Here is a 9603-nt window from a genome sequence, read left to right on the forward strand (position 1 = left end):
CGGAACTATATATATATAGGACAGGTTATGTTCTACTCGGAACTGTTTGAGTGTAGCACAGGCTTTCTGCATGGCTCCACTGGAGGCTTCTCTGTCAGAGAGTTGCAGCACAGTGAAAGGCTGAAACCACAACTGGCTGTTTGTGTATGAGTTTAATAACACTGTTATACTGTAAAAGAGACTGAATATTGTGTTTTTACATATTAGAGAATTTGTTGTGGCTTTTTTTTTTTTATCTCTCATGGCTGCAATATTCCCATAAAATGTATTTTGCAGTTATTGATGTTGTTGAAGTGGGAAATGCAATGACAGTTAACCTGTCTCTCAGGTATAATAGTTATATATATATATATGTATGTGTATATATATATACACACACATATATATATGCATACATATATCTATCTATATATATAGAGATAGATATATGTATGCATATATATAATATATGTATATATATATACACATATATATATATATATATATGCATATATATATATATGCATATAAATATATATATATGCATATAGCATATATATATATATATGTATGTGTGTGTATATATATATATATATACATATATATATATATATATATACATATATATATGTGTGTATATATATATATATACATATATTATATATATACATACATATATATATATACATATATTATATATATACATACATATATATATATATATATATATATATATATATATATATATATATATATATATATATATATGTATGTATATGTGTGTGTGTGTGTATGAGGCACAAACTGGGCCTAGTGAATGGGCATTTTGCTGCATGATGTCAATTGTTACTGCTACAGGTTAACACACACCTTTCCTGTACTTTAGTATTGTAATTTTTAATGATATTACAGATAAGGACATAACTTTGTAGCCTATTAAATCACCCAATTCATTGACATTTAACTTTTATTTTTTTAACAGTGTGAGGGGAGCTCTGCACATGAAGTCCATCATGTAAGTAAATAAAAGGTCCCTAGCCTCTTGAGCCAAATTTGTGAATTGTTATTTGGCTGCTATATAAATAAAATTGACTTGACTTGAATACTGACAATGCAATTAATTTACAGATCACCTGTTGCTAATATACTGCTTTCTCGTGTCTGTGTAAAATAGTATTTAATTCAAAGTGTAACCTTTAGGCTTTCTGTGTTCAAAATGTTAGTTGTCAGAGCATGTTTCAATCAAATTGTGTCTCCTTTCTTTCCTGAATAGCACCCACTTTCCAAAATACCAGTACCTGCAAGAAACCACACACCTTCGACTGAGACTGCAAGTTCTCAAGCAGGTGCGTTGACAAATATCATTGCAGATCTCTGAAGACATGTCAGTGTACCATGTTACAAAAGATGTCCCAAACCTGCAGAAGTATAAACTACACATAGAAGCAGGGCAGATGAATTTCGGCCAAGAATGGCACTGACATATTGGTCATTGTCAGGGCTATGTCTTGTGTCCAAATGGAGTCTGTTCAGATTGGTAAAAATGAACACCTGTGTGTATCTTAATTGATTGCACACACGCTCAAGCACGCTACACATCTCAAAATCTAAACATGATCCTATGTGCTCCGTTTTCTCCACGACAACTTGTGAAGACTAGTGTCAACAAATCTGGGCAGCTGTGGTCTAAAGGTTAAAGAAATGAGCTTTTGACTAGAAAGTTTAAAATCTGGGCAGTGAATGACTGAACTCTTGCAGACCCACAGCTAGGAAAAGTGTATGTGTGACTGAATCAGTTATCTTGTAGGCTGCAAATTATTATTTTTGTTCACTACTAACTGTCAATACACAGAGATACAAAGTAGAGCACAGAGCTAAAGGGTTACAGAGAACTCCCTTTTACGAGTTGCTATATTTCAATTGCCACACTTTCCTGATGGTCACAGTGACATATCAGAATTTAATGACAGGAGACACGGAATGACGGAGATCCATCACGGGCCAAATTATCAGTGATTTACATAGCACTAAAAATAGTTGTATAAGAGTCGCTTAACACAAGAACCATTTCCTTAGTCAAGGCAGACATTTGGTGTCTGGCCCATCCATCAAGACAAGCATTAGTTTTTTAATTTTATAGTGCTGTCACTAATGCGTTACATGAGCTCGATTTACAGTACATTCATAACATTCACTTGGTTATGTCATATTAGGGTCATTTAAGGCACAGCAGTGTTTTGATTTATTGTACATTTTAAAATAAGTTTCATTGTATTTGGAGAAGTGGAACCCCAAACAGCCAGAATAAAAACAGACCCAATGAAACACAAAACTACAATAAAGCACAACACAAATGGAGATGAACAAGTAAATGAATTAATAAGAGATTAAATAAATAACTGGTTTACAACAGGATGTTTTAGATAAACAATGCTTTAGTTATAGAGCATTCAAATCATGGGCAGTGAAATAAAAGCAGCACAAATTCGGGATAGACATAAAATATTTTTTGTTGTATAAGTCCTGGGTTGTATCTTATAGATGTGGTTTTCAATCTCTTCTTTAGGCTCATTCAGGCTCCATCAATACTTATAACCCACCAGTCAATGTTAGTAGTTATATGTAGTCTTTTTAGAGAAATCTTTTAGGATTTAATATTACAGCCAGTCATTTATTCAATAGATCACACTGTCAGAATTAAGACTTCTGAATATTCACACTCTCTTTTGCTCTGACCAGACTGGACTCCTTGCGATCTAAACTGGAGCAGTCAGTGGATGGATTCATCAAGGCCAGGAAAGAGCTGGAGGAAATATTCGTAAGTACGACTTTTTCTTTTGGTAATAGGCGGAAATGTCTCCGTCTCCATCATATGTTCAGATTGAGAGATGGTGGGTTTTTATTACATACTGAATATTCACTTCTGACGTGGCTTTTCCTTTCAGAATACAGTTGTGGGTTCATTCATTTCCAGCTATCTTTCTCCATTTCCCACCATTTCCTGTGTATTGCTAGAGGGGGTTTTGTGGTTTATCCTTTTTATCCCATTGATCCTGTATTTTTAATTAGTCAGCAGAGGGCAGCAGTGAACAAGGACGTTTCTTCACTGGATCTTCTACTGACCTGAAGTCTGAGCAAAAGAGACACTGAGAGTCTGAGTTTGAATGACATTTATTTGCTGCATTTTTCACTAACCCAACTGGATGTAAAATACATTTAACTAGTTATGATGTATGTTCTGTTTGCAGTTATTTATGGCATCAAATATAAAGCACACATTTTGGATTAGGCTCTCTATTTGTTCCCACTTTTAAAATAATCATAATAGCATTTGTGTCTTTTCAGCTTTCAGGGACGAGTCATCTTTGAAAGACCCGAAGAAGAATCACAGTTAAGGTAATTTATCTGGTTAATAAACCTAACACAGTGTTAGAGTAAACACTCTTTACATTCACATGCTATTATGCTTCTACGTCAACAAGATAAACACACCTACTTCACATAACTGAGATTTTATCACACTGATCACTGAGAGGCTTTATGGCCACGCGCTAAATAGAGCTGAGGGTTGATCAATATCACAAGATTTACAGAAGATTAAAGCTCATACACGTGTGTAGAAATTCAGCACTTATTTTGTCAAAGGCTACATTAATTTTGGTCTGTAGGAGTACATGAATGGTTTAAATCATTTCATAGTAGATATCCACCTGAATTTATATGCAGGATATAACTATATAACTACTTTTTGCTTATGTCACGTTTTTGTTCACATCATTTTTCAATGTCATCCTTAAAAAATGGATCTGTGTAGACCATTTGTGATTGTGACCTTATCTCTAGGTCTTTAAAGGCTGTGAGAAAAACATTTAGTCCCAATTGTTTGGTTGATTTCAAGATGAGCAGAAAAACAAATGTAGTCACAAGGCCGTTTCATTCCCATCCGCCACTACTTCACTATTTGATTTGCCTCCCCCAGAATCTTCTCTGCTATTTAACATTAACAGCATCAATGAATGCCTGTTTGTTGTTCAGACAATCGTGTGCTCTGCGACCTTTGCAGAAAAACAACATTTTGTTATGGTTACACAAACAAGCCAATGAGTAGATTCCTGCAGATAGAATTAATTTGATTATTTTAGGCACATATTATGCCTGCAGCAGAGCAATTCTTGTGATCCAATCATACAATGGTGACTTGTGGAAAGTGAATAGGGGGCATTGTCAGGGGGCGAGCTTGTTTTCCGATAAGGTTGTCAGAAATTATTTTAATTAGTTCCAGTAAGGGAGCTGAACATACATGATGCATTGTGGATCCACACCCCAGGAATGTCACATTTTTGTCACATGGTGGATCCATGAAATTTATCAGTTTTGCATCAGCCTCCTTCCAACAACAGACTTCACAATGTCAGGGCAGATAAATGTGGGAGTGAATTGGCCCTCTATGTACATTTGAGACACACATTTTAAGTAAACAAACTGTTATTCAAAGCAGCTGAAGTGTTCCGGCCTATATCCTCTGGGAGCGTGAAATACAGACAGATGATGTTGATGGTATCTTGAAGCATGATCCAGCCGTAGTGTAAAATGTTTGTTTAGATCCCCTGCTATGACCTGTAGGCTTTGGGTCCATGTGCTGAGTACAAGGGAGGGGAGTGTAAGAAGCTCTGTGGAGAAGGCTGAGTGCTTTATGAGGACATAAGAGTACGCACGTTATGTGCTGGTTGTTCTCTAGTCTTGACATTTATGGGAATCATACGTACATGCAATGTGTGTGTGAGCACAGTTCTGTCTATCAGTCTGAAGTCTTTGCAGAGCTACATTGAGGCATTTTAGGATGTTTTTGGGGGCTACTACATGATTTCAAATGACCATTACCTGAGCCATGCTGATATGGCATTGGTTTAGGTCACAGCGACTTTACTGTCTTTCAGAGTAATCTGTAGCAGGATTCAGTGCTGGAGCTGAAGCTAGTGGCATTATATGAAACTAGAAAACCTAAGGAATCCATTGGTACCAACCATGTCATGCTTGCTTGTCGGGAAGGAGGTTAAATAACGCTCCAAAGTTAGGCTAAATTTAGGCAAGGGAAAAACTTATGCTGATTTTTAAAGGGGTCCCTTGACCTCTGACCTCAAGATATGTGAATGAAAATGAATTCTATGGGTACAAGTCTGTGTCTCCCCATTACCCACTGCCCCATGCCCACTTTATGATGATCCCATGCAGTTTTCCAGCAAAAACCATGCAGTTGTTTGCATGCAGTCTAGATTCGTTATTTTTGCCTATTCTAAACAGGGTGTATTTGAATATTTCTGCATACTTTTTTGACTATTTTGATCAAATCTCGTGTGGCAAAAAATGGTTAAATTTAACACCAAATCTGTGTAACAAATGGTATCAACCCAGAAATTGCTGCAACAACTTCTGAGACATAAGTGAGCATGGGAATGGCCATCATATACTTCTACCATGTTCTAATACACTTTCACGATTTATTTTAATCCATTCATTCATTCATTTATCAATAATTTTTATCATATTTTATTTTAACAACTTGACACACAGCACTGAGCTGCATCTCAAATTAATCTTCATGTTCCCAGCTTTCAGATGATGTACATCACTTCTATGTGACATTTACTGTTGACCTGCTATCTCCCCCTAAAGAGCCCTTGTATGCCCCCAAAAAAAGACAAAAACAGGTCTATGGTGGGTTTCTTAGGGATAAAAAGATTAAGAGACTGCACTGGTTTGCAGCACCTGTTTGTCTCCCTTCAAATTAAGACTAAAATCTCTATTGTAAAAAAAAAATGTTGCTATTTATCCTCTTTTTCTCTGGGACATCTGGGTTGAGGAGGCAAATGTGCAGAAAACAGTAGCACATGCCTATGGCAAATATACATTCATAATAGTATAATAGAGGTAAAATGTAGTTTAACAGTAGCACAAGTAGAGAAGAATCATAAAGTCAGAAAGCTGACTCAATAATGTCAGTTACACAGCAACATCTGTCTCAAGTTTGCTAACATAGGCTACTGGTCATACCACATCTTGTGAGGCTGTAGCAGCGAAACCCCCGTGTGTAGAAAGGGTGTGTTTTAATACTTTGGGAAAATGTGTTATTTCACATTTCATTACATAGTTTCGGGCTTTAAACACTGCAAATTTTGGATTGTCTGCACTTCCATGGCAGCCATTACACACCAGGAAGAGACATTTCAGACTCTGTACCCCCGGCTCTCCCGTCTCTTAGGTGCCAAGCCTAGCCCCCCAGCACCTCCACCCTGCCGAGGCAGCTGAGTAAATCCACCAGGACATTTAAACCTTGAAGGTCAATCCTCCAATCCCGCTTCTCCTCCTATGTCTAAGTCTCCTCCTGCCACTTTCTTTCCCTCTCCCCCCTTCTCCCTGCCTTGTCAACCCCTTTTCCGCCTTACGCTGTGATACAGTAGTTTAAACTTCTTCCCTCGGAGTGAGGGTGCAGTTTTAAGAAGCGCTTACGACCGTCCTTTAAGGTTAACAAAAGTTTCAGTAAGCGTTCTAAAGAAGTCACTCTTGGTGAGCAATCAGGCTCGGGGCGCGCATAAATCCTCCGGGTATTACAAATACCCGCAGCGCCTGTATGTGCTGATGACTACAAAATTGAAAAAGAAAGGCCCTAATAATTCTGAGGCAAGTTTCCCTCAGCAGTGGGTATTGATTATTTGTGTGTGGTGAGAGATTTGGAAAATTCAATTAAAGGAGTTGTGCAAAGGATTCATAAATTCAGCCCCTCCGACCCGCATCGAGACGTGGTTATGTTCTAAATCAATGCTGCACTTCACAATATATTTTCTTAGGAACATAAAAATAAATAACATTTAAACAGTTCTGCTTACCGCAGAAACAAATTTTATTTTCTCCGACGCTTTTTAGTAACAGCCAAGCACTGACTCGTGCACATCTTCAGGGTGGTAACATATTTTTATTGCAGTTTTTCCCATAAGAAAATCCTATATAATATGAATTTTGATATGACAAAATGAGAATAGAAACGGGACGGCTCAGCAGTGTAAAAATTGATCAGGCCATAGATGGGGCCACGTTGGGGAAGATTTGTATGTCAGCAGTAATGGGCTGTATTAAAAAGAGGATTCCTTAAGATGTCATAAAAGTGATGTCGCAGGTCGTGGGCCATCGGCCCCGGCAGCTCCCAGACTCTGGCACATCAATCCTACAGCAGGCCTCACGGACAGATACCACCTACCCACCGGGAGTTTTATGCTCTCTGATTGAACACACGGTTGCAATTAAAGGGGGGAGTTGTATATTAGACTGTTTTGGTCCAAGTGAAGCCGGTGGCCTTCGATCGACAACGTGGGTTGCAGAGTATGCAATCTTTCCAGGCGTGATTTCTGATTTAGTGATTGCATTTCATCTTAGGGTGCAAAAAAATACAATTCCATGTTTCTTTGAAATATTAACATAGCAAGCAAATAAGTGTTTTTTTATAAATAGATATAGTTGAGGGTTGAATGAAAACACTAATTAGCATAATCAAAGGATAACATTTTAAGATTGTAGTTGACTTTTAGTGACTTCCTGTCCGTATTTGTTAAGACTATTTGTCTCTGCATTTGCTTTTCTGCATTTTCCACTTGTGTTGCCTCGAGTATATCGACTATAACAGTGATTCCCAACCTCTTTCCTTAGGGGGACCCCTTTTCTATCATTGAGTAAACTGACGACCCCTGACTAAGGGACATTTTTTATGGATATTTCATAATATATTCGATGCATAACAATAACAGTACAGAACAACTGATAAACTGTACAATTTACCCAAATAGTGAATGCAATAACTGCAGGAAGTTTGTGTAAAACGAGCAATTTTTGTTATTTCCTGTGAATATTGCATCATCATAGATCATAGGGACTTTTCATACATTTCTCTGTATTGTGTATTTTCATATAAATTCAGTGTTTCTTCCCTTATCCTGTGGAATTTGTTTAAGTTTATATTTTAAATAATAATCCGAACTTTAAAAATAATAATTTCATTTAATGTTCCTCACATAAACAAATGAAATGCTGAGATGTAGGCCAACTGTACAGGTTGTGAACCCCCAAGTTGTGAACAATGGCCTATAGTCTATAGGAGCAATGCTAACTATTTAATAATCTATAGGCCCTAGATTATTAAATAGTTGGCATTTCTTTTTTTAAATTAAACACTTTTACTTATCTAGTCATCTACTATAAATGCTTGTTGATTTTGTTTGATCATTTCTCTTCTTAGGAATTGTGAAGACGGGTAGTCTCTGAAGTCCATTATGGACTGAGGTACAATAACCCTAATTTTAATTACAAATTTTAGTTTAAAGACTGACAGAAATCAATTTCCATACATCTTGGTATATGGAAAAGATGCCTCCTGTTAACTCTCTTCTTTATGAACACTCAGTCTTGACAGTGACTGTAATATCACCGGGTGCCAGTGGGGTTACAATCATGTTTTCCTCTCCCATATTCCCCAGGTTTTTGTTAGCGAGGCATCTCGGCTGTTGACAGCTAACGGAATTGCTCTTCACCTCTTGTGCGTATGATCCCGCGGAGATAAGGCGGGAAATGAATGTGGAATCTATGTTGTCAGGTTGTGAGGCTGAGATGTCTTCGGAGCCGTCATTTATCTGCGGGAGAAGTGTCTGAAACGGTGGGAGCGAAATCCTCTGACATGTTAGACCCCGTCTACCCAGCGGAGCCTCTGCCTGGCAGCTGACAAATGTTGATTCTACATTAACCACAATGCTGCAACGCTGTGCAAATAATGTTCTTTCAGATGGCAACCCTCATCCCCTTTATGGCTAAAACTATGCAATCCTCCCCACCTGTGCCGTTTAACACCTTTGAAAAGTAAAGGTGGTGGTGGTGGGGGGGGGAAAACTGTCTTGCACAACACAGTAGTCTCTTTATTTGGCAGTGCTTGGGAAGGCCGAGGCCTCTCGCTGCCCGAGTCGACCTAAGCAACAGCTGGTGTTCACAGCAACATTTCCTATTTCTGCCTAAGGTGGATCGTGTAACTCTCACTTTATCACCCTTAGAGGCCATGTGAAGGACAAAGCCAGCACGCTCATAAACAAAACTAATGTTTTGATACTGGCCCCTTTGGAGATTGATAGAAGGATCCGTGCTGCTTTTAATGGCCCCCTAGCCACCACTGACACACCACAAAGAATCTCCTACCGATACCAACGGTTTCCCCTTTAGGTTGGTATATAAAACCGTTAGCTCTTCTTCTTACTGAATGTGTTTTAGTAATCTGGAGTCCCTTAGGGGAGATTTCTTCATCTCCCATTAACTCAAAGTTTTAGCTATGAGGTACAGTATCTACTTCCTGTGCCTGCCTCTAGTCTAAGAGTCAGAGCTACAGAAACTGGGGTTATGTATCTTCAGTCAGAAACGAGGTGGTGACAGGAGCCTCATTTTCACTGTGGCTTGAAAATGAAAAAGGCTCGCTCTCTGCTGTGTAACTAGTTAACTGCTGAATGTGACATTTTCAATTGCAAAACTAATCTGTCTCGAAACAGTTCCACCAGAGCAGTGTAAACACAGCCAGACAAGGCAGCTTGCTTTGTGTTA

This window comes from Sebastes fasciatus, chromosome 5 (assembly GCF_043250625.1).
Source record: "Sebastes fasciatus isolate fSebFas1 chromosome 5, fSebFas1.pri, whole genome shotgun sequence".
Lineage (NCBI taxonomy): Eukaryota > Metazoa > Chordata > Actinopteri > Perciformes > Sebastidae > Sebastes > Sebastes fasciatus.